General features: G+C 36.4%; 1 protein-coding gene across 12 annotated transcripts in view; it reads left to right on the top strand.

The window, feature by feature from the left end:
- Positions 1-26,197, top strand: part of FUT8 (fucosyltransferase 8) — a 346,719-nt gene that overhangs the window by 26,064 nt on the left and 294,458 nt on the right. For 7 of the 12 annotated variants that reach the window (XM_025869873.2, XM_025869870.2, XM_025869875.2 and 4 more), the window contains exon 2: positions 23,420-23,517. The exons of 4 other annotated variants lie outside the window; for them this stretch is intronic. The gene's annotated coding sequence lies outside the window, so the exon portion shown is untranslated. Of the gene's footprint in view, positions 1-6,518; positions 6,650-23,419; positions 23,518-26,197 lie in introns of those variants that run through there. One more of the 12 variants, XM_025869872.2, reaches the window with a different exon arrangement.

The raw sequence follows: 26,197 nt of genomic DNA on the forward strand, positions 1-26,197 counted from the left end.
CTGTAGTGATGGAAAATAGTGCTGGTTATTGGGTTATGTTACTTATGACTACATATAACTTAGGACTATGAAAAAAGAGTATGAAGTTTTTTTTTTTTTAAAGATTTTTATTTATTTGACAGAGAGAAAGACAGCCAGAGAGGGAACACAAGCAGGAGGTGTGGGCAGAGGGAGAAGCAGGCTTCCTGTGGAGCAGGGAGCCTGATGTGGGGCTCGCGGGGCTCAATCCCAGGACCCTGGGATCATGACCTGAGCCAAAGGCAGATGCTTAATGACTGAGCCACCCAGGCGCCCCCAGTATGAAGTTTTTTGGTGTAATTCAACTGTTTGTATCTACATATGGTGGTGTTTTATATGTGTTAACATTCATGGAACTGTAGTCCCCTGAAAAAGTCAGTTTTACTGTATGTTAATTTAAATAGTAAAACAGAAGACATACAAACTGAATATATGTCTGCTTTATAAAGCTTTTGTAAATAAGCTTAAATAAATAAGGTTATGTAATTACTGTTTGCTGTTTAATAGATTTTTTTTAACTTTCAAGAATTTGTATAAGGTAACTGATATCAGAAAATCTTTTACATTAAAGGAATTAGTACTATAATCATTCTGTACAAAGAATTTGGGTGGTCACATTTTTGGATAGGCAATAACTCATTTATTGAAATAATACTGGTTATCACTTTGCGGAACATTTAAACTATATTTTGCTCATAATCATGGCTAAATATTATTTTTCTTATTTTACACATGAGGAAACTGAAGTGTAGGGTATTAGATGTTTTGCCCTAGATCACTCAGTAAGAATGTGATAAAGCTGGAATTTCAGCTGTTACTGTTGTTAATTGTGTTTATTTTCAACTAATTATCTAATTATATTTTACTTAATATCAAGGTAAAACCAACTACAATGTGTATATATACTAATTGGTGGGTCAAAGCAGCCCAACAACAGTCTGGGTAACAAAAATTAACTAACTTGGCAGTATAGATTTCCTTTTGCAAATGAATGTAGAGATAATAGTTGCATGTATTAATAATTTAAACCATAATGTTTGCCAAATTGGCCATTAAGCATTATATTTATAGTTTTTATGCACCTCAACTAGAAATAGACAAAAAGGAAAATAAAAATGTGTTTGCTACAGTACGCCAGATTAGCTTGTAATACAGTTTGTATTTGACTTACGAATACTTTAAATTTAAGTCCCCTATAGAATAGAAATTGCCTGGGAAGTGACTGATCTCTATGTAGAGAAACGTTGTCTCCTACCTGATTGTTCAGATTTTCCAGCAGGCACTATTAATTAGTTTTCTCTTTAACTTCAAGTCTGTTGGTGAATCCCTGCCTCTCTGCAAAGCTGCCATGCTGTTATGGGTGTCATGGACATCTCTGGTCTCACTGACAAACAGGGAGGCAATTGAATTCCTGAGATGACAGTTTAGAACTCAGAATATTAATACATACACCCTCTTCTCCACATATACCTAGACACATGCATGTATATTTTCCTGTATTTATAAATGGTAGCTACATATTGTTGTTAAGTTACAATTTAAATATTGGCTGGCCTGGGAATAGAATGACCATTTTTATTTTATTTATTTTTTAAAGATTATTTATTTGAGAGAGTAAGCGAGCATGAGCCAGGGGGAGGGGCAGCGGGTGAGGGAGAAGCAGACTCCCCGCTGAGCAAGGAGCCTGATGAGGGGCTGGATCCCAGGACCCTGAGAGCATGACCTGAGCCGAAGGCAGATGCTTACCCAACTGACCCCCTATTTTATTTTTTAAAGGTTTTATTTATTTTAGAGAGAGCAGGGAGGTGGGGGAGTGGGAGAGAGAATCTGAAGCCGACTCTGTGCTGAGTAGGGAGCCCCATGTGGGGCTCGATCTCATGCCTGCAAGATCGTGACCTGAGCTGAAACCAAGAGTCAGACACTTAACTGACTGAACCACCCAGGTGCCCCTAGAATCACCATTTTTAGCATTGTTTTCATATACAAGGAAAGTGCATTTTAAGTTCTGAATAAGTTTTGGAATAGCATGTTCATTCATGGCAGCCTGCCTATTTTTAATACATGAGGACCTCATTGCTTGTCAATGCCAAACATGAAATATTTGGTACATTTACTAGCTTGTAATTATCAAGGATTATATATCTGAGTTTGGGATTAAACTGTACTGCAGGTAATTTACATTGTTGTGTAATTGAGACTGATAGTATTACTGATATTTTGTTAATGAGTGATAGAAGACTATTAATTTTATTATTTTTTTAATTTTAATTTTTTTAAAAGATTTTATTTATTTGACAGAGAGAGACACAGCAAGAGAGGGAACACAAGCAGGGGGAGTGGGAGAGGGAGAAGCAGACTTCCCGCCGAGCAGGGAGCCTGATGTGGGGTCGATCCCAGAACCCTGGGATCATGACTTGAGCCAAAGGCAGATGCTTAATGACAGAGCCACCCAGGCGCTCCAGAAGACTATAAATTTTAATCTGTGTAATTTGGTGGAGTGGAAAGAGTGGTTTTGGGGTCAGATCTGAGTTCAAATTATAACCCTACCATTTACTAACTGAATTTGTTTCTTCAACTGTAAAATGGAGATGGTAATTGCAGGGTGGTTATGAGATTTTAAATGATTTAGCAGTACCCTGTGTAAAGTGCTTATTTAGTCAAGGCATTTGGTACACATTAAACACTCCATAGCATACTATTAGATCTTTAATTCCTTGAAGTTCTTTAGTAACTTGACATGCATAAAAGTGAGTATTTAACTGAGCTGCAGCATAGAATTATGTTTTAAAAGGTGTAATAGTAAGTAGGTGTGATAGTGTATGTTGATGTCTCTTTGGCTATGTTAAATATAAGGTGGCTTATTTTAATTTTTCACATTTTAGTAATGCTCATAAAAAGCACTTATTAAATACTTATCTATTAATGAAAGTTCAAGTAGCAAGTAAAAATGAGTAATGTGCTATTTGTTTTTCAAATTATTATTTTGTATAGTAATATTTGCTTTAGCAGGAAGTCTTATTTTATGGAGATACTGGCTCAATTTTTATTTCCCGTTATGAAATAGTAAACTTTTGAAATGCATATGTACTTCTGAAATTCAGAGTAGGTTATCAGTGGCCAGTACTGACCTTCAAAGCTATTTCAATGAAAGTGAAGTGGAAACCTTAGAATGTAAATGAATTTGGTAGTTGTTCTTATATGAACTGATGGTAGGAGTATGGAAGTTGAACTAGTGTAATATGTTTGTAGTCTAATTTCAAGTTAATAAGCTAAGCACAATTAAACAAGAATAATGTTCCTGGCCTTGAACACTCAAAATGGTTTGTGAGAAAGTTTCAGTTAACAAATACTTCATTTAAGCAATGCTGTTTGGCTAGGCCATGGTAAATATCAGATGCCTAGAGAAAATTCGTTGATGAGTATCATGTACTTAAAATGTCTGGCCAGCTTTGTGGAAGTTCTACTTAGGAAGTTATTTACTCTTCCTTGGCGTTTCCTCTCCCTTTATTTCCCATTTTCTCACTGCTTTCTCCTTACTTCTTCTCACCCACTCTTTTTTCCCCTCCTTTTTCTTTCCTTTCCTCCCTTTTCCTCCCCTGTTCTTTTCCCATTTCCTTTATTCCAGTAGTCTCTACTGAGATTTTTTTAAGACTAAGAAACATTTCACATGTATTAAAAAGTACAGTAAATCATATAGCAGACATTTTCAACCACTGAAATTAAGCAGATTTCAACTTTTTTGCAGTCTTTATTTCAACTCTTATTTTTTTTAAAAGGGCAGGCAGAAGAGCAGGATTCTTGACTCTTGTTTTTTGCAGTATCTTCAGCACTTTGAATAATGCCTGAGTCTTAGTAGCTGTCCAACAGATATTTGTTACAAAGACCAGCAAATATATATTCAGAAAAGAACAATAAAAAATCAAGCGTCAAGGCAGGAGTGTTTGAAAGAGAGTCATCCACAGTGTCGGAGACAATGAGAGAATTTCAGAAAAAATTGAAAGCAGTCCATTATCATTGATAACCTGGGTAGTCACTGAAAGCATTAGTTTTTACCTTAGCACTTGTCATGAGAGAGGCAGTGTGATATAGTAGTCATTTAAGGTCCAGGTTTTGGAGACAGAATGCCTGAGTTCAAATCCCATTTTCCCACTTAGCTTTCTTTCTGTGTCACTGGGCAAGTCATGTTTCAGTTTCTTCTATAAAGTAGAGATGAACTTAGAGGGTTGTGAAAAGTAAAGGAATTAACTCATGTAAAGAAAAATGCACTTAGAATAATGCCTGCTACACAGTAAGTGCTAAAAAAAAAAAAAATTGTGGCCTTTCAGTAATTACTACCAAATAACCCAAACACTGTATATATGGCTCCTCAAATCTTCTGTAGACTCTGTCTCAGTTTGGCAAAAACAAAGCCCCTTCTTCTACACATCCATGATATCTGCTGGTATGAAGTCTCTTCTAATCTCTATAACTAAGGTTGTAAACAATCTCATTATTTGTCTTTTTTATCTCAGTTCAGATAGTACTTTAAATTTTCTCTTAGTATTTTACTGGTAGGCAGTAATTATAATATCAGTGAAAATTAAGCAGTGCGAATTTTTTTTAAGACCAAAGTGTGTTTTTGATGGTATTTTATTTACATAGCTTCTTATCCTGAAAATCTGATAAACTTTGTTCGCTCATCATAGCTTTATGAACTTTGTTCACTTGTCATAGCTTTATGAGGATCTGAAAGGATGATCTTAACAGCTGCTAAGTAAATGGTTTTGAATTTTAGAATTATTTCTATTCTCAGCAGTACTAATTATTAATACCGTGTGCATTGAATGTCAGTATAAGCAGGGAAAGCTGACAATTTTATTTTCTTCTTTGAGCTTTTAAATGTATTCCATTCCATCCAAAATCATTGGTTTTTCAACATTAGTGATACATTGGGAATAGAGAAATTCACAACAAGAAAATATTTAGAAGTTCTAAAATTTCCTTCTGTTATTTGAAAAAAGTAAGTTTGGTTATTTACTGAGGGAAAATAATATTTTAAGATAAATAGAGGTGTTTAGTTAGTTGTATTTTAAGAACATTTGTTTTACCTGTACTGAATTGAATGGAGCTATGCTGTAATAATGACAGTCAATTTTTTCTTATTTTCTAGCAGTTAGAGGAAGTTTTCTGACAAATCAGTCGGTTCTGTAGTAGTGCTTTTCAGACTTGAGTTCTTTAGACCCATTTTACATTCTTAAAATTTGTTGAGGGGGACTGCAAGAAACTTGACTTTTTAGATTATATTGATATTTACCGCATTAGAAATTAAAACCAAGAAATTTAACATAATTCATTTAAAAATAGCAATAATAAACCCATTATGTTTATGTAAATAGCGTTTTTTAATAAATAATTTCCCAAACAAAAAAAGTTAATGAGAAGAATGGTATTGTTTTACATTTTTGTAAATTTCTTTAATGTCTGGCTTAACAGAAGATGTCTGGAATTTTACTTCTGCTCTTGCTTCAGTGTATTGTGCGTTGTTCTGGTTCAAGTATATGAAGAAAATATGGCCTCACATACATATGTATTTGGAAGAGGGGTAATTTTTAGCTTTTTAGATGATTGTGGATATCCTATTTGATACTACATCAAAACTTGACACATGGTAGTCTTCTAAATTGTAAAGTCTGAAACTATATCAGTTAAACCTTTTTACTAGTTACTTTATTACATTAAAATCCATGGCTGTGTTGTGTACATTGATTGGATCTTCAATCCACGCATGATTTTGTAACATTAAGCTTGGGTCATTTGGAAAATATTGGTTCACTGAGTTACGCAGATCTTCCAAATGTTGACATGACACATTTCATTATGCAGGATAAAAAATCACTTGTTAAGAGCACCACCAATCTCAGTAGAAACGTAAGATGTTAAGCTCATGACAATGAATACGTATTTTCTCAACTTGAAAGTTTGAATTTTATCATTGGAAGCTGTCACTTTTAAAAGATAGGCTTACTGGATGCTCCAGGAGGACAGGGTACTGGGTTGACTGACGGTGTGCACCGCCTTGCCTCCATCGTCTGCGCTCCAGGCTAGCCAGTGGTGGCTGGGCCACGGATTCCCAAGGTTGCTCTGGAGCTCAGTGACAGGGGTAGGTCGCACAGCAGGCCAGTGGCTGTGAGCCTCCAGGTGACACAGGCACCCTCAGGAGGAATGGCCACCACGGGCTGCCTGCTTGGAGCACACGCCCCACTGTGTGCAGGAAGGCCAACTGTCTGCTGCACTCAGAAGCCAGCTGGACTCCAGGTATCTTGGCCTGCTTTAGCTGCCCTCACACAGCCTGCTGTGGCAGCACATGTTTGTAGGGGCTGCCCTCTGCACGTTGCCACCTGGCAGGCTGACAGCAACAGAGCCTTGCTCACACGTGTGTACCAACAAGCCTACGCACATATCTGCCAGGTGCTCCTCCTCCACCATCCACATCCCCTGTTGGGAGCCACGATGAATGCTTGAGATGCCAGTGCACCCGGATGCCCTGTTCCCAGAGGAGAGGTGGGCCTGCTTCCTGAAATGAGAGGCCCAGCGCAGACACACAAAGGAGGAACCAGAGCTCTGTGACAACTTTGAGGTGGAGCAGTACAAGGTGTGTTGGATTAAAAAGTGACCATGCCAGGAAGCTGCCCTGGCGGGGTTTGCTGCAGGCGGGCAGTGTATGTCTTTAAATGGTATGTTCACATACATACAAAAAGATAGACTTTGTTCATTTTCAAGAAAATATCTGCCAAATACCCAAGTCTGGAGAACTGGAGTTCTTTCAAGTAAAAACAGTATCCCATGGAAAGTGGCTCTTTCAGCTTGTAGCTCAAACAATCCTACAGGTGGTTTTCCTCAAGACAGTTATTGTTTTTTGGTACACACAGAAATGCTTTATGCATACTTCCATTTCAGTACACAGACCATTAAGAAGATGCATTCTTAGGCACTTGGGTGGCTCAGTTGGTTAAGCGTCTGCCTTCCACTCAGGTCATGATCCCAGGGTCCTGGGATTGAGTCCCACATTGGGCTCCCTGCTCCGCGGGACGTCTGCTTCTCCCTCTGCCTGTCGCTCCCCCTGCTTGTGCTCTCTCTCTCTCTCTGTCAAATGAATGAATAAAATCTTTTTAAAAAGATGCATTCTCAAAGGGTGAGAATTTAAAAAATAAAATTTTTTAGGTTAAACCAGCTCCCCTTTACTGTCCCCCCCCCACAATGTGTGTCATTGAAGCATATAATGACTAGTAATATAGTTTGGTGCCAGTGCCTTGATTCATTCTAAGGCATAAGCAGTTTTATCCACCTTTGCATGCGCTGTGCATGCGAATGTTAACTGTGAAAAGGCAAATATCATCTCAGTGTTATTATGAAAATAGTTTTGGCCTTGTGGATCCCTGAAGGGATTTTTGGATATCCCAGTGAACTTGTACATCATACTTTATATGCAGTAGGCCAGTTGGTGGATATATCTTTTAGTTTTTGGGGAGGATTATTATTTACTGGTAATTTTTTTTAAAGATTTTTTATTTATTTGACAGATACACAGCGAGAGAGGGAACACAAGCAGGGGGAGTGGGAGAGGGAGAGGGAGAAGCAGGCTTCCCACAGAGCAGGGAGCCCGATGTGGGGCTTGATACCAGGACCCTGAGATCACGACCTGAGCCGAAGGCAGAAGCTTAACGACTGAGCCACCCAGGCCCCCTAATTTACTGATGATTTTTTTTAAATCTGGATTTTCCTGTTCAACTTCTTGTTTTGAGATAAATTTCGTAACTTTAAGCTGTTGTGTGTTTTAATGGAATCCAAATAGTTGAAGGTTCTTGAGAAGAACCAGTTTTGGATATTGATTATTTAACAGTTCCTAAGGCTTAGAACAGTGAAAAAGAAATAATTTTACCTTGGAGTTGAGTGATTCTTTGGATCAAGGTTTAGAAAAAGCAAGGAAAAGTTTGTATCAGTGGAGGCTGGTATTAGAGCTTCAAAATAAGACTATCTTTCTATCTTTAAATTATCTTCTCAGAAAAAAAATTACCTTCTCAGAGCTTTTGAATCTTAAAAAATTGTTGTTGGAGTCTTGATGCTGGGTGAACAGAAATTGAGGGGTTCCAAATCATCAAATCCACATTAAAACTAGAGTGACTTCATTTTGTTTTCCTGCATTGAGGTTCTGTTTAAGATTTTAGTGGAGGAAAAGATTCTGCTGCTAAAATATGTGTAGAAACTTAATTTTTATCTTTAGGACTTGTTTCTAAACATCTCAGTTCATTTTCTCATGAAGATTATCATTGTTGGTTGTTACTTATATATTCATCCACTTAACACATGTTTATTGAGTATGCCTGGTGTGGGAGGCACTGGCTGTAACTGGGATTGAGTAAGACCCAAGGCAGACATAGACAGACATGTTTCCAGTCCCTACCCTGCTATACTATACAGTTTTGGACCTTAGAATGTCACAGAATCTTTTCCACTCTTCAGCTGGTCCTGGGTCAGTTCCTTGGAATCTATTTTCCAATCTCAAAATTATTACTCTAGTAACCTTTAAAGTTTTTTTAAGTTTTGCATTTTTAAAATAATTTCAGACTTGCAAAAATGAATGGTATAAGAATAATATAAAGAATTCTTCTATATCTTTTTTTTTTTTAAAGATTTTATTTATTTGACAGAGAAAGAGACAGCGAGAGAGGGAACACAAGCAGGGGGAGTGGGAGATGGAGAAGCAGGCCCCCTGCCGAGCAGGGAGCCTGATGCAGGGCTCGATCCCAGGACTCTGGGATCATGACCTGAGCCAAAGGCAGATGCTTAACAACTGAGCCACCCAGGCGCCGCAAATTCTTCTATATCTTCATCTTGTTCCCCAAATGTTAATATTTTACAAATTTTGTTAATAGTTTTCATTATATACATATTTTTTCTGAACTGTTTGAAAGTTGCAGACATGATCCTCTGAAAACTCAGTATATATTTTATGAAATTTCAGGGCAGTTTCCTGAAGTAATTAAGGACATTCTCTATAAACCTTATTCATTTGCTATCTCTATATTTATTAAATATTTAGTCTATGAATTTAAGTTTCACTAATTGACCAAATAATATAGCAAAAGAAAAACATTTCCTCCAGTCCAGGATCAAATTCTGGATGATGAATTGCTTTTAGTTCTCACTTTCTCTCATTTTCTTTATTTGGAAACGTTTGTGTCTTCCTTTTAAAGATTTATTTATTTATTTATTTATTTATTTGAGAGAGAGAGAGAGAGAGCGTGCAGGCAGGAGAGTGGGTGAGGGGCTGAGGGAGAAGTAGGCTGCCCACTGAGCAGGGAGCCTGATGTGGAGTTCGATCCCATGACTCCAGGATCATGACCTGAGCCGAAGGCAGACGCTTAACCAGACTGAGCCACCCAGGAGCCCTTGTCTCTTTTGTAACAATGACTTTTTTGAAGAGTGTAGCCCAGTTATTTTGTAGAATGTCCCTCAATTTGTCTAATATTTCATCTTCGTAGAATCAGGTTATGAATTTTTTGCAGGGCTACCGAGTAGTGATGTTGTGTCCTTCTCAGGATGTTCTATTGGAGACACATGATGTTGATTTGCCCCATTACTACTGATGTTAACTTTGATCACTTGCCAGTTTTCTTCACTGTCACAGTCACTATTTCTTTTCCCTTTGCAATTTGTAAGTATATTGTGAGGAAATACTTGAGACTATGTAAATATTTTGTTTCTCAGACTTTCTTTAACTACTTTGACATCCCTTTGAGGAGTTTTGATTGAATCAGTATTATTAATATGGTGGTTGTCAAATGGTGATTTCTCCTTTAATTAATTGACATTCTAACATGTACATATACATAGGTTCTTATTTTTACTTAGTGCTATCAAATTATCATTTATTTTGATCTCAGATTGTCGTAGATCTGGTCCCTTTAGGCCAACTCCTGTGTTCTTAAGACATATTTCCATGATTCTTTGAGCATTTCCTTAGTTTCTGGCACAAGATATTCTGGGTCTGTCTTGTACTACTATCCTAGCTGCTGAGGTGAAATCAGCAATTTTTCTAAGAAGTCTCAATCCTCTTAGTGGAGAAGAGTATTTAGATAAAAGGTCTGGGTGCTAGTTATTGTGTTCATTGTCACTGGGGTGTCGTTGCTTCTGGCCCTCTAGATAGAGTAAGGAAAATATGCTGACACATTCATATCCATTTATATTTCTCTGTATGTACATTTATAACGGAGCTCAAGTTGATAGCTCCATTTTCAATCCAGTACCCCAGGATTCATCCCAAACTTAATTTTTCAAGTATTTCTAATTCTCTTTGCTGACAGTGAGACACCTGGCTCTGATTATTTACAATACATTTGCTTATTCAATTAATCTTAGAATGCATAAAAGATAGCCTCAAAATTGATAACCCATTCCAGTGGTAAAACACACTAATGTTAGTTTTGTTTTCAGCTTGAGAGTATAGATAAAATACCATGCTCAAAAGTTACTTCAGGGGACACCTGGGTGGCTCAGTTGGTTAAGTGTCTGCCTTTGGCTCAGATCATGCTCAGGGTCCTGGGCTTGAGCCCCAAATCAGACTCCTTACTTGGCGGGGAGCCTGTTTCTCCCTCTGCCTCTGCTCGCCCTGCTTGTGTTCTCTCTCTCTCTCTGACAAATAAATAAAATCTTAAAAAAAAAAAATCACTTCAGTTCTCCCCAGTGGCCCTGTTTTTCTTTCAGTGGTGATGTGTTAATTATTTGAAATACTTTAGGTCTGGTTCCTTCTGTTTATACACTACTTTAAGGGCTAGTCCTCTTCTGTACTTGTTGATTTTATGTATTTTTTTGGGTATGTGAAACACTCATATGGTCGAGAACTATAAGAGTTCATTAACAGGAGTCCAGAATTCTATAAAAAAGTATTCTCAAATGTCATTCCCCCATCTCTTCCACTCCATTTTCATACACCCTCTGAAAAATGACCTCCTAAAAGACATGCATGAGACATGCATACACTAATCTCTGGAACCTGTGAATGTTATCTTATATGAAAACAGGGTCTTTGTAGATGTGATTACATTGAGGTAAGGTTTTTGAGATGGAGACATTACCCTGGGTAGGTCCTACATACAGTCACATATATTCTTATAAGAGAGAAGCAGAGGGAGACTTGACATAGAAGAGGAGAAGGCAGTATGATCATAGAGATTATAATGATGTAGATACAAGCCAAGGAATGTTGGCAGCCACCAGAGGCTTGAAGAGACAAGGAACAGATTCCTTCCTAGAGACTCCTAAGGGAGTGAGGCCCTTTTGACACCTTAATTTCGGTTCAGTGAAACTGATTGTGGATTTCTGGCCTTCAGAACTGTTAAGAGTAAATTTGTTTTAAGCTGCCAGGTTTGTGGTAATTTGTTACAGCAGCCACAGATACTGATATACATTCCTTGCTAGTAACCAATCTTACAATTTTCTTGTTTAATCTTTATTTTATTTTATCCTGATCCATGGATATTTTCTTAATTCCCCTTCATACTCCAAAGTTTACATACAATAAATATTCTTTGCTTTTTACTTTTTTTCTTTTTTTTAAAGATTTTGTTTATTTGACAGAGAGGGAGCACAAGTAGGCAGAGTGGCAGGGACAGGGAGAATGAGAGGGAGAAGCAGGCTCTCCGCTGAGCAGAGAGCCCGATGCAGGACTCGATCTCAGGACTCCGGGATCATGACCTGAGCCGAAGGCAGATGCCCAACGACTGAGCCACCCAGGAGCCCCTTTTTTTTCTTAATATATCCTGGAAGTCACTGATCTTCCTCATCTTTCTATAGTTGCAAAGTACTTGATTGTATGGATGTAATAGTTTACTCATCCATGCTCCAATTTAAGATTTTTTGCATTTAAGGTTTTTCTATTAATTTGCAATTAAAAGCAATGCTGCAATGAATAACTTTGTGCATATATGTTTGTATACTTTTGGGGGTTTTTTGTAGGGTAAATTTCTAGAAGTGAAATTGCTAAGTCAGAAGTTAAATACCCTATAAGTTTTATTAGATGTTGCTAAATTTTTCTCCATTAGCATTGTACTAGTTTACCTTATCACCAGCAATTTATGAGAGTACCTGTTTTCCTGTAGTTTTGGTAGCAGAATATTATATTTAAAATTTTGGGGGATAGGTAAAAAGTGGCATGTCAACGTAATGAGTGAGGTTGAACATTTTTTGTATGTTTAAGGGCAGTTTTAATGTGTTTTATTATCTGTGAATTATCTATTGCCAATTTCTCTATCAGATTTTGGGTTTCATTTTCTCTCAGCTTTTAAGAATTCTTTCTATACTAGAGATATTAAATTTTTATCTGTAATGTATGTTGTGTATATTTTCTGTCAATTTTTCACCTGTCTTTTGATTTTGCTTATAGCATCTTTTAAAAAATATTTAATTTTTTTAGAGAACTTCTAAGTTTACAGAAAAATTTATCAGAAAGTACAGAGTTCTCTAATTATACCCACTGCTCCCCAGTTCCCTCCGTGTTATTTACATTTTAGAGTGACACATCTGTTATAATTGATGAACCAATATTAATGCATTATTACTAACTAAAGTCCATAGTTTAGATTAGAGTTCATTCTTTGTGTTGTATATTTTATGAAATTTGACAAATATGTAATAACATTTGTCTACTATTTTTCTTTTTTTTTTTAAGATTTTATTTATTTGAGAGAGAATGAGAGACAACATGAGGGAAGAGGGTCAGAGGGAGAAGCAGACCCCCCGCTGAGCAGGGAGCCCGATGTGGGACTCAATCCAGGGACTCCAGGATCATGACCTGAGCCGAAGGCAGTCGCTTAACCAACTGCGCCACCCAGGCGCCCCTGTCTACTATTATTCTGTCATACAAAACAGCTTTTCTATATTAAGCATCTTCTCTGACCACATGGTATGAAACTAGAAATCCATTACAAAAAGAAAACAATTCAGGTATGTGGAGATGAAATAACATACTCCTGAACAACCAGTCAAAAAATTACCTTGAGACAAATGCAAATGGAAATACAGCATACCAGAACCTAAGAGATAGAGTAAAAACAGTTCTAAGAGGAAAGTTCATAGCAAGAAACACCACCCTCATTAAGTAAAAAGAGCTCAGGGGCACCTGGGTGGCTCAGTCGTTAAGCGTCTGCCTTCAGCTCAGGGCATGATCCCCAGGGTCCTGGGATTGAGCCCCGCATCGGGCTCCCTGCTCTGTGGGAAGCCTGCTTCTCCCTCTCCCACTCCCCCTGCTTGTGTTCCCTCTTTCGCTGTGTCTCTCTGTCAAATAAATAAATAAAATCTTAAAAAAGCTCAAATAAATGACCTAACTTTATACCTCAAGGAACTAGAAAAAAGAAGAACAAGCTGAATCCAAAGTTAATAGGGAAAAGGAAATTCTAAAGATCGGAGTAGAAATAAATGAAATAGAGACGGAAAAGACAATAGAAAAGATCAGTGAAACCAAGAACTGTTTTCTTTAAAAAGATAAAATAGATATACCCTTAGCTAGACTTACCAAGGAAAAAAGGGAGAGGATTCAAAATCAGAAATGAAAGAGAAGATGTTATAACTGGTGCCATGGACATGCAAAGGATCATAGATGGCTGTGAACAATTATATGCCAACAAATTGGACAACTTAGAGAAATGGATAAATTCTCAGAAACATACAACTTACCAAGACTAAATCATGAAAATTGAAAATCTGAACAGACCAATTACTAGTAAGGAGATTTAATCAGTAATCAAAAACCTTTCAACAAATAAATCTCTAGTCCCAGATGGCTTTTCTGGTGAATTCTACCAGATGTTTAAAGAAGAGTTAATACCAATCTTTCTCAAACTCTATAAAAATTCTAAGAGGAAGAAATACTCCTGAACTCATATTGCAAGGCCAGTATTACCCTTATACCAAAGCCAGTCAGGGACAATATAAAGTAAAGAAACTTACACCAGTATTCCTGATGAAGATAGATGGAAAAATCTTTAACAAAATATTATCAAACCAAATTCAACAATATATTAAAAGGATCATACACCATGATCAAGTGGGATTTACCCCTGGGATGCAAAGATGATTCAACATACACAAGTCAATAAATGTGATACACCAAGTTAATAGAATGAAAGATAAAGATCTTATCATCTCAGTAGATGCATTAAAAGTATTTGACAAAACACAACATCCTTTTCATGATAAAAACTGTCAACAAATTGAGTGTAGAAGAAGGAGCTTACCTCAACCATGGAATGGGAGAAAATATTTCCAAGTCATATATTTGATAAGGATTTAATGTCCAAAATATATGAAGAACTTAAACTACTCAATAGCAAAAATTTTTTGTTATAAAATAGGCAAAGGAACTTAATAGACGTTTTTCCATAGAAGACCTACAAAAGGCTTAGTTACATGAAAAGATGCTTGACATTACTAATCACTAGGGAAATACAAATCAAAACCACAATGAGATATAACCTCCACCTATTATAATGGCTGTTATCAAAAAGACAAGAGATAACAAGTGTTGGCAAGGCTCTGGAGAAAAGGGAACTCTTGTGAACTATTGGTGGGAATGTAAATTAGTACACCCACCATGAAAAACAGTGCGGAGGTTCCTCAAAAAGTTAAAAATAGGGCTACCATATGATCCAGCAATCCTACTTCGGGGTATATATCCAGGGAAGTGAAACTGGATCTTGAAGAGATACTTGCACTCCCATGTTCTTTGCAGCATTATTCACAATAGCCAAGATATCTGTTAGTGGATGAACAGATAAAGGGGGTGTGGTACATAATATATATACAATGGAATGTTCAGCTGTGAGAAAGAAGGAAATCCTATCATATGTGACAACATGGATGGATATTGAGGGCATTATATGCTAAGTGAAATAAGTCAGAGAGAGACAAGTAACTGTGTATCATACAGTATAGGTACTTGAATTGTATATGTGGAATCTGAAAAAGCTGAACTCCTAGAAACAGTGAAATGGTGGTTACCAGGGGCTGGGGGATGGCGGAAATGAGATGTTGGCCAAAGGGTACACACTTCAGTTATGAGTAAGTTCTGAGAAAGTTAAGTTTTTATTGATCAAACTTTAGGTTCACTGTCGTTTCCAGTGTGTTCTCCTTATTGTAGATATTCCTTTACTGTTCTAGAATTTCTATTTGGTTGTTTTTCTGTGGTTTCTGTTTATGAGCATATTTTCCTTTATTCATTGAGCATAATTATAATAGCTCTTTTAAAATCCTTGTTTATTGATACCAACATCTGATTCTGTAAGGTTGGTATTTATGTATTTTTTTGTTGTTGTTTGGTCTTATTTTCTTGACTTTTGTATGTCAAATAAATTTGAATTGTAGTCTTTATGTTATGAATGTTATGGAATTCCATTATATTCCTCTATAAAAGGGCTGATGCCTTTGTGTTAGGCAATTAATTTGGTTATAGTCATACTACAAACTCTGTGTGTTAGGAGGCGGGTAAGTTTGGCCATGCCTACTTTAAAAAATAGTTTTTGTTGAATATGTCAGTTAAAAATTGTATCTTTTGCTTTTGGATTTTGAATCACTGCTAGACTGACTTTTCTCATTCCCAGGTTATACTTGAAATCATTTATGTTTTCTTATAGGACTTTCATGGTTTCAATTTTTATATTTTGATCTCTAATCCATTTGGAATTTATCTTTTTTTATGTATTATACAATTTTGTTTTTTTCCATTTCATTCAAAAGTTGTTTAAGATAACAGTTTTTAACCTGCAGGAGTAAGGGCTTTTTGTTATTTTTCATATGTAGTTTTATTGCACTGTGATCAGAAAACATAATTTGTGGTATTTTTACTATTGTGAACTTACTGAGGTTTTCTGTATGACCTTATATATGATCAGTTTTTGTGAATAGTACATGTCCACATGAAAAGAGATTGTTTTCTCTATCAATATACAAAATTCAATATAGCAAGTTCAATATGTTACAATAATTTACCTTACTGATTACATTGCTTTGGTCTTCTTTAGCTTCACCTACTATTGCTCTGTTTCTATTAATTTTTTCATACAGCTCTTGTAGATTTTTGTTTTATAAAGTTTGTGACAGGGTTATTTGGTGCAAAAGTATTCATAACTGATTTATCTTCCTCATTGTTAATTTGTCCTTTAACATAGAAGAAGCCCTGTTTTGTCTTGCTAGGTGTTTTTTGGGCTTGAATTCTACCTTGTCAGTTATTAACATCATAACCTCTGTTTTCCTTTTGATTGTATTTGCCCATTATACCTTTGCTCATCTTTTTTCTTTCAGTGTTTCTTAATGACTTTGTTTTTAGGTGTTCCTTGTATAATACACAATTGGGTTTTACTTCATGAGCCAATCTAAAATTTTTTTTTCTTTTAGTAGAGGAGTTAAGCTCTTTGTATTTATTACTGACACTGATATGCTAGATTTTTAGCTCTGACAATTATTTATTATATTTACTGTGTGTATTCTGTTTACTGTGTGGCTTTCATTATGTTGTATTATGTTTTCATTGCTCTTTTTAAGAGTTTGCTTTGAAATTTTTTTGATATTTAGTATGTTTATCTGAATAAAGTATGGAGTTTCATTAGTAATAATATATTAACATTTTTTTCATTAATTGTGACAAGTGTTCAGTAGTAATGCAAAATGTTAACCATAGGGGAATCTGGGTGTGCCGTGTATGGAAACTCTTTGTATGTTGCAACTTGTCTGTAATATAAAACTATTCTAAAATTTAAAAAAACTCTTTAAATATTTATTTGACAGAGAGAGACAGAGAGGGAACACAAGCAGGGGCAGTGGGAGAGGGAGAAGGAGGCTTCCCATGGAGCAGGGAGCCCGATGTAGGGCTCGATCCCAGGACCCTGGGATCATGACCTGAGCTGAATGACTGAGCCGCCCAGGCACCCTACAAAATTTTTTTTAATGTAGTAGGACTGAAGGTGTCCAAGACTGGTTTGGGAAAGTACATTTTATGTGAGTTTATTGCTGAACTTGGTGAATATAAGCTGTATTTTTCAGTTTCCAGTAAATTAGGGAGGTATAATCACTGTATTTGATGGTAAAGAGTTAGAGGAAAACATCTTTGTTTTGTAATAATGAAAAAAAAATCAGTTTTTGGACTGGAAAATTTTTAAGCAAAAGATTAAAGAAAACAGTTGCTTCTAGAACTGGTTACTCAAATCATACCTTGTCAAGATGAATTATTTAGAATGTTGTTGGAGAAGAGGGCGTGTTTAGTAGTAAGGCATAAAGGTGAATTGGTATATAAACCCAAGAATTTTAATGGCTCCTACAAGGTACAGTTTAGGCTTTTACTCCCAGAATTTTAGAGCTGCAAGACACTTTTACAATTTTTTCCAGTTCTTTCATTTGTAGAAGAATAACTAGAAGTCTAGGCAAGTGATATGTTACATCCAAAATCATGTAGTAAATTGATATTCAGAGCTGGGACTAGACTCAAAGACTCTTCTTCATTTCTGTTTTAAGATTCTTTCCTCAATGCCAGAATGTATTCTTGAAAGTCATGATAATCTTGAAAGTCATGACATCCTGAGCTCCTCATATCCTACTTAACATGCAGCTAAGGCAAGGTTACATATTTATACTGGCATTTTAAAAAAAAGGCATAAGTGATTTTTTATTCAACATTACAGAGATAATGTTAGGTCATAAGTCTCTGCCTTGTTGATTTTTTTCTCTATCTTATGCAGTAAGGGAAGGGCCTGGTTGAAGATTGTAGCAAAAAGGCCAGTCATTATGAACTATAGACTGAGAGCTAGAACTAGAACTGGTGCTGGAAACCATAAAAATGCCAGATGATGTGGGGGCTGGGATGCTCTTGGGATGATGACTAAGTGGACTCTAGAACCTGTAGAAAAGGGGACAGAGTAAAGGAGGCTGTGGAGCCACCATCAAACTCATGCTAATCATGAGGGCCAGTTCTGCTTTCATTCCCTGGAGCATTCTACTTGCCAGCTAAGATTTAGGATAGCCATAGATAATGAAATAAAATTCATCTGACATCTGCAGGACATTTTTATTTTGCAAAGTACTGTCACAAATATTACTCTGTTTGATCCTTGTAATATCCTTGTGAGATGGGTAAAAGGGATATTGGTGAGCAGAAAATGTTAAATACTAATTGGTGTCAAGACGGCAGTGTGTTAGAAACCACTAAAGGATATAAAAATGAATACACATAGTTTTGGTTCTCATGGTGTACAGTCTTGTGGAGATGGGGTAGGGAAAACAGCGAAAGGTAGTGTTAAGGCAAGTTGAAAAAGATTTAGAAATTCAAACTACCATGGGAATTTAAAAGGAATGATGGTATTATAACTGATGGAAATTTTAGTATTTTGCCTTCTGATTTCAGACTAGTTGAAAGAATAACAACTATAAAAGGATCTCTTTACTTTTTTTATAGTATGTTACTGTGCTGTTAAATAAGGCATAACATTCCATAAGGCTATTTTGGGACTACAGTCAGTGACCACACAATAGTGGCCCAACTCTCTAAATAACAATACTAGACAAACTGGACACCCTCTCACATGTGGACAAATCTGCATGGAAAAGTACTCAAGTTTTAGGTGTGGACTTGTGTACTTTACTTTCCCTTTCTAGTGTATTAAGAAATGACTTGCACTTTAACTTGCCAAAAGCAATGCTTGCATTCTAGTGGCAACATTACTACTTCCGTTACATAGTACAGGGAATACCAGAACTACAAAGGCAGGAGTGTAAGTAAATTTTATTAGGAAGGGAAGTTGTCAACTTAAATAGCAGCAAATGAATGAACAAGGAAACTTCTGTTGTCATAGACATACAAGACCTCCATCATATACAGGATACAGGAGGCATGTCTGTTCGTGATATCTAGCCCAGAAATGTCAAATGCTTTTCCATTTAATCTCATACTTCTGGATTCCTACCGAAAAGGAATACATTAAGAGCATGGAAAAGTTGCTTACTAAAAGGAAACCCTCAAAAAAAGTAAGAGAGGGAAAATAGAAATTAAGTTATGTAGAATACTTTTTAAGTGATAATTAACTACATTTTCATATCTTCACAGTAATACAAAACCCAATAACTTTCAGAACTGGTTCAGATTACTTAAATACCAGATACGTTTTTAGTCCTCTACATAAATGTTTAGAAGTTACTTACATTTATATGAAATGAAGTTATTAATACTTTTCTACAGCAGTAACTGCACACCAGGAAGGCCAAGGCAAACACAAATCAAGGAATGGAGTTTTCCCAAAGCTGCAGTGTGAAAAGACTATAAACATTTGATTCCATACACATGAATGGGTTTCTTTGCTATAGGAAATTCAAATGGAATAAGGAATGGAGATGTGTAAAAAGGTTTCTTAAGGGGGAGAAGAATGACAGCCTGTATGCACTTAAATTTTCTGCCCCTTCTGCAGCATCATATTCTTCTCCTGCACTGTCTGATGTCCATAATGTTAGGTTGTCTCTAAGCAACTGCATGATGAGGGTGCTGTCTTTGGATGAGGCTTCATTCACTGTATCAAGTTCTGAAGTGGCCTCATCAAAAGCCATTTTAGCTAGTGTGTAGGCAAGCTTGGATTACTAAGGATCTTACAGTGAAACACAGAAAAGTTAAGAGCCAGCCTCAGGCAGATTGGGTGTGTGGGTTGCATCTCTTTCTTGCTTATATCAAAAGCCTCTTGGTAAGCAACTTGGGAATTACCTATCATTTGTTTTTGATCTTGACCACCTGCAACTTCAGCAACATGCTGTAGGTAATTTTTCCTCATTTTTAGGTAGAAGGCCTTACTCTAGGTTAATTGCATTGGCTGTTAAATATGCATCCAACAAATAGCTTTTTATTATTTTTGATTACTGGGTCCTGTTCTTTGTGCTCAGCTGGTATTTGCCTATTTCACTTTCATGGTTACTATTCTTTTCTACCACATATTATGCATTTATTATATGCTTTAGGATGACTTATTAATGTATGAGTGGTGTTAATTGAATACATCTAATTTTTGGAAAATTTCAGCATTCAGTGCTGTCACAAAATTAATCTAGGTCGTAGCTCCCCTTCAAAATAATTAAAATAGTGCTTCCAGCCAAGATGGACCAACAGGGATTAGTATCCTTCCACCCTAAAAAAACTAACTGGATTAAAGATATGAAACAACAGTTTCTAAGACATTTGCTATCAGGCGGCAAAAGACTTTGATCCCTGAGCGACAGGAAATAAATTAAGTGAGACTTAAGAATGCTCTAGCCTGGAGAGAGTTTCTAGGCATGGAACAGGTCAGTAGAACCCAGGAGGAATCAAGAAATCTTCCTGAGTTAAAGAGAAGGAGCTGCGGGAGGCTGTGGGGAGCCAAGGCAGCTGGAGTTCACAGGGCAGAATATCAGAGAAGAGAGCTGCAAGAGAATTTTCAAGAATTCAGTTGAGTACTAATCAGTGCATGCTTGGGAAGAAACTCCTTGAGGCTAGGAAGAGCCACTCAAAAGGAATTGAAGGAACAATACAATACTCATAGCTCACATACGATACCAGGAATAGAGCCCTGAATCCATCAGAGTAGAAAATCTTGATCACTGAGGTAAAGCATCTTCAACATTCTAATTGTCATTTTTAGATGTTTGGGTTGGGTCTTTTTTTGTCTTTACTGAAAATATAGTCAACCTTTTTTCTAGCTTCTAGAAATATGAGATTTTTAACAACTTTTAATGTCCTAGTTTCCTAATCCTATCAACTGTGTCATGTCCAGGCTGGTTTTGATTGATATTTTTACTCATTATGGCTGTATTTTCTTTTTCTTACCTTTTTTTTTTTTTTTTTTTAAACGTGCGTGGAAATCAGTTGATGCTTGTCAGGCATGTAAAAGAAGACATTGTATATATTACCTTGTTGGGTGCGGATATTTTTGTATTCCTATAAATATTCTTGAAACTTTTTCTGCAATGTATTGAAGTTACTTGGAAAGTATTTGATCCTGTAAGGTATTGCTTTTAATAGACCACCAATCTAATCGCCCCACTCCTGAGGCAGAACCTTTCTGAGTACTTCACCTGATGTCCTGTGAATAATGAGGTTTTCCACTTGGCTAATCATCTGGTTACAGATGTTAAATTGAGGATCTGGTTGTTTTTAAGTTCTTCTGGGATCATTAGAGAGCAGTCTTTATTTTAGGACTGATTTTTAGCCATGCTGAGGTCTCTACTTATTGCCCAGAGTGTACAAAGTCTTTCTCTACTCTGGTTGGATGGGACCTCCAATGTCTCCAGCTGTTTGAACCTTGCATTGTTCATTTTTGTGTGTGTGTGGGTTGTTTTTTTTTTTTTTTTTTTTTTTTAGCTCCTCAGCAGTTTTTTGCCTGGCCTTGTGGAATTTCACTCTACGTGTATGTAGATTAGTATTAAGTTAGAATCAAGTGGACCCCTACCTTGATGTCTAGAGCTTTTTTCTGCATAACCCCTCCTCTCTGGTACATTGTTCCGGTAATTCCTGTCACCTTTAGCTTACTGAACTTATATCTTTGTCTTTTCAAGTTAAGTAGATTGCTGTGCTATCCTTTGAATCTCCCTGCCTACAGTGGTGTTTAGAACATGTCTCTTGGCAGAAAGTCAAGATGTTCATAGGGCTTATCTAGCTTGTTTTCTTCTCTCATGGAATGCAGATCTACACTAATTATTGTCCCATGTCCATAAACTGTTTGTCATATGTTTTGTCTAGTTTTGTAGTTGTTTACTGTCTGAGGGTAAATCTGGTACCGGTTACTCCTTAATAGCTAGAAGCATAAATCCTAAACTACTGGATTATTGCAGGAAGTTGGTAAAAAGACTTTTGGGTGAAATTACAGGAAGGAATAATGAGCTTTGGCTGATTTTTATAGTTAATGGCCATTTAGGATTTGTTTATGGACCCCTGGAGTAGTTGACTTAGCAGTGGTTTGTCTTTTTCAACTAGATCTAGAAGATGGGATAATGTAAATAGTAAAGCACTATACAAATATGCTTATTATTTTTAGCTTAGAGTAATTTATTGAATGTTCTTATTAATAAGCTGTTCTGCCTCAGAATAGATTTTTTTTTGGAATTTAAAGTGAAAATAGTTGGATTACCTTTATGCTGCGGGAGTTGGAGTTGGTGATGATGCCTTCAGTATTATTTCTAATTACCACAAATTGGTTTCAGTAGGCTTTGAAGTCATTGGATAAAGACTGCTTCTCACAATTAGTAATAATGTCAATCCAAAATCTCACGTTGTAGCAACAGTAAAGTTGCTGGCAGAAAGACGTATTTCTGAAGATTGTATTGTGTTGCTATATTTACTCTTGAGTTTTTGTACTTAGGAACTTGCACATATATATTCAGTGAACATTTGATGTGTGAATCTTTATTAAGACTATTCACTTGTCAACTTTCTGTATGTCAAACAGGGTAGTAGATACTAGGGAGGCAAAAGAAATAGTAGATAGGGTCCCTTATCAGAAGATCACATGAGATGGCACATGTATAAGGCAACAACATATTCTAGCAAAGATTAATGGAGTACAGAGTGATTATGTCAGCTCTTAGGGAGAAATGGAGAGGCTCGATTTTGAGAAAATTGATGGATATGCGTTGATTCACTAAGAGGATAAGGGAGAAAAAGTCCCTGTTCTAAAAACAAGGAATGGTGTGTTGCAGGGTGACAGCTGAGAATGACAAAATTGTTCTGTGAAAAACAAGCAAATTAAATTGGCTTTAATGGAATTCTCTGTAGAAGATAGTCAGAAATTAGGTTGTTGAGCTGATTGTGGTGTGAGGGATGTAGAAGATTTTGAACATTAGTCTGAAAAGAGAGATAATTCTGATTGCCCCATATGTTAAAAAGTAGACAAAATTAAAGAATTTTGTGTTCACAAAGTAAGTTTTATAGGTGCTGACCTATTTTAAGATAAACTATGAAGCAAATTAAGACACTGAGTGTTACTGTGTTTGAGTACAATAAAGTAAAAACCCATTCTTTATTGGGATTTGAAAAACACTGCTTACAGAAGTGAATATATAGAAGTTTTACATGGGGGCGCCTGGGTGGCTCAGTCGGTTAAGCATCTGTCTTTGGCTCGGATCATGATCCCAGGGTCCTGGGAATGAGACCTGTGTTGGGCTCCCTGCCCAGTGGGGAGCCGACTTCTCCTTCTGCCCCTCCCCCTGCTCTCTCTCTTTCTCAAATAAAATCTTTTTAAAAAGTGAAAGTTTTACACGTTATGACATACTATAAGGGGAAAAAGGAATTTTTTAAATGGTATAATAACTGAAGGTACTCTAACTGAACTTTGAGTGGGACTGAATTTCATTTGTTTGTTTGTTGTTCCAGGTTGCTGCTTTTGCTGAGAGAGCACTCATGACCCAGGTGGTATTTTCATTCAAGATCAAGTGTTCTATTGCCTTTGTTGATTAACTGAACAAATTCAGGTTGGTATATTTTGTGGACAACATTTCCCTATTCTAATTATAAGTTAATATGTTGAGAAATGGATAATTTTGTGTTAAAAGCTATGTATGTACATGGCAGTGAATTAGAAAGACCAAGTCAGTCTAAACTCATTGAATTATGTATCAGTTAACAGACATTTTCGCCCTACCTACTGTGTATAATCTGCAGTGCATAAAATAAAAAAAAATGTTTTATTCCTTGTTTAAAAGCTTTGTACTTTAAGAGGCTAGATACAAACAAGCTGTGGCTGAATATGGTACATATTGTACTTTTGGCATTGCTTTGTGACATTTGGTGCTGAAAATAACTCATCTTAGAGCTTTTGGACATTTTTGTAGCTGACTTTTAAAGGATTGATTATTGTCCAGATTTTAGTCATACATTAAAATTATTATTTGTTTTTAGTGTTCAGTCTATGAGTTTTGATAAATATATATTCATCCCCATAATCTTATAAATTCACTCATGTTGTCTCTTCGTAGTCAACCTCTCTTTCATCTCAACTCCTAGCAACCACTGATCTGTTTTTTGTCCCTATAGTCTACCTTTTCTGATATGTCATTTAAATAGAATCATTTAGTATGTAGCTTTTAAAACCTAGTTTCTTTCACTTAGCATAATGCTTTTGGATTCATTCATGTTGTGTGTACTAGTAATTTGTTCTTTTTTTTTTTAATTGCTGAGCTGTGTTCTACCATATGGGGATATACCATAGCTGGTTTATCCATTCACCACTTTATGGACATTTTGGGAGCTTCCAGTTTTGGGTGATTATTTTAGTCATACATTTTTCTTTTTTTGTGATAAAATACTTATCTATAACATAATATTTATAACAACAAAATACATAATATTTACCATCTTAGCCATTTTTTTTTAAGAATTATTTATGAGAGAGAGAGATTGAGAGAAAACACCAGAGAGGGGAGGGTCAGATGGAGAAGCAGATTTCCCTGCCGAGCAGGGAGCCTGACTCGGGGCTCTATCCCAGGACGCTGGGATCATGACCTGAACTGAAGGCAGACGTTTAACCAACTGAGCCACCCAGGTGCCCCTCCCCCATCTTAGCCATTTTTAAGTGTACAGTTCAGTGGTATTACGTACATTCACTTTGCTATGCAGTCATCACACCATCCATTCCCATAACTCTTTTCATCTTGTAAAATTGAAACTATATACCTATTAAACAATAACTCCCCATTCTCTGTTCCCTCCAGCTCCTGGAAAGCAGTATTGTACTTTCTGTCTTTATGAATTTGACTCTAAGTAATTCATATGAGGAGAGTCATATATAGCATTTGTCTTTTTGTGGCTGGCTTATTTCACTTAGCATAATGTCCTTGAGGTTCATCTGTGCTGTAGCATAGCACAGAATTTCCTTTCTTTTTAAAGCTGAATAATATTCCATTGTATGTATATACTTCATTTTGCTTATCTACTTATTGGTTGTTGGACATGGGTTGCTTCCACATTTTAGCTGTTGTAAATAATGTGGCTATGAACATGAGTATACAAATATTTCTTCAAGACCCCATTTTTCGTTCTTTTGGGTGTATATATATATATATTCAGAAATGGAATTGCTAAATCTTATGGTAATCCTATTTTTAATTTTTTGAGGAACCACCATACTTTTTTCTACAGCAGCTTTACCATTTTACATTCTAATCAGCAGTGCACAAGGGTTTTAGTTTCTCTACCTCCTTGCCAACAATTGTTATTTTCTGTTTTTTGATGTAGCCATCTTAATGGGTGTGAAATTGTAGGGTTTTGTGTGTGTGTGTGTGTGTGTGTGTGTGTGTGTGTGTGTGTGTGTGTGGTTTTGATTTGCATTTCCCTAATGAACATCGTTTTATGGGCTTATTGGCCATTTGTATATCTTCTTTGGGACAATGTCTATTCATGTCTTTGAATTGGGTTGTTTGTTTTTTGTTGTTGAGGCTTAGGAGTTCTCTCTATATTCTGGATAGTAATCCCTTATCAGATACATGTTACAAGTACTTTCTCCAGTCTGTAGGTTGCCTTTTTACTTCATGGATGTTATCTTTTGATGCATAAAAGTTTTAGTTTTCTCGAATTCCAGCTTGTCTATATTTTTCCTTTCTTTCTTTCCCCCTATGCCTTCAGTGTCATATCCAAGAAATCATTGGTAAATTCAATGTCATGAAGCTTTTGTCCTATGTTTTCTTCTGAGAGTTTTATTATTTTAGGTCCTACACTTAGGTACTTGATACATTTTTGAGTTAATTTTTGTATATATGTTAGGGGTCCGTTTCATTCTTTTGCATGTAGATATTCAGTTTTCCCAGCACCATTTATTGAAAAGACTGTCCTTTTTCCCCCATTGAATGTTATTGGCATTCTTGTCAAAAATCATTTGACCATATATGTGAGGGTTTATTTCTAGGCTCTCTATTCCATTGGTCCATATGTCTTTTTTTGTGGCAACACTACACTGTTGTTTTTTAAAGTTTTTATTCATTTATTTGAGAGAGAGAGAGAGAACACAAGCGGCAGGGAGGGGCGGGGGAGAGGGAGAAGCGGACTCTCAGCTGAGCAGGGAGCCCAACACAGGGCTGGATCCCAGGACCCTGGGATCATGACCTGAGCTGAAGGCAGATGCTTAACTGACTGAGCCACCCAGGTGCCCCAACACCA

This window comes from Callorhinus ursinus, unplaced genomic scaffold, assembly GCF_003265705.2.
Source record: "Callorhinus ursinus isolate GAN/ISIS: 27379988/994484 unplaced genomic scaffold, GSC_fseal_2.0 scaffold8, whole genome shotgun sequence".
Classification (NCBI taxonomy): domain Eukaryota; kingdom Metazoa; phylum Chordata; class Mammalia; order Carnivora; family Otariidae; genus Callorhinus; species Callorhinus ursinus.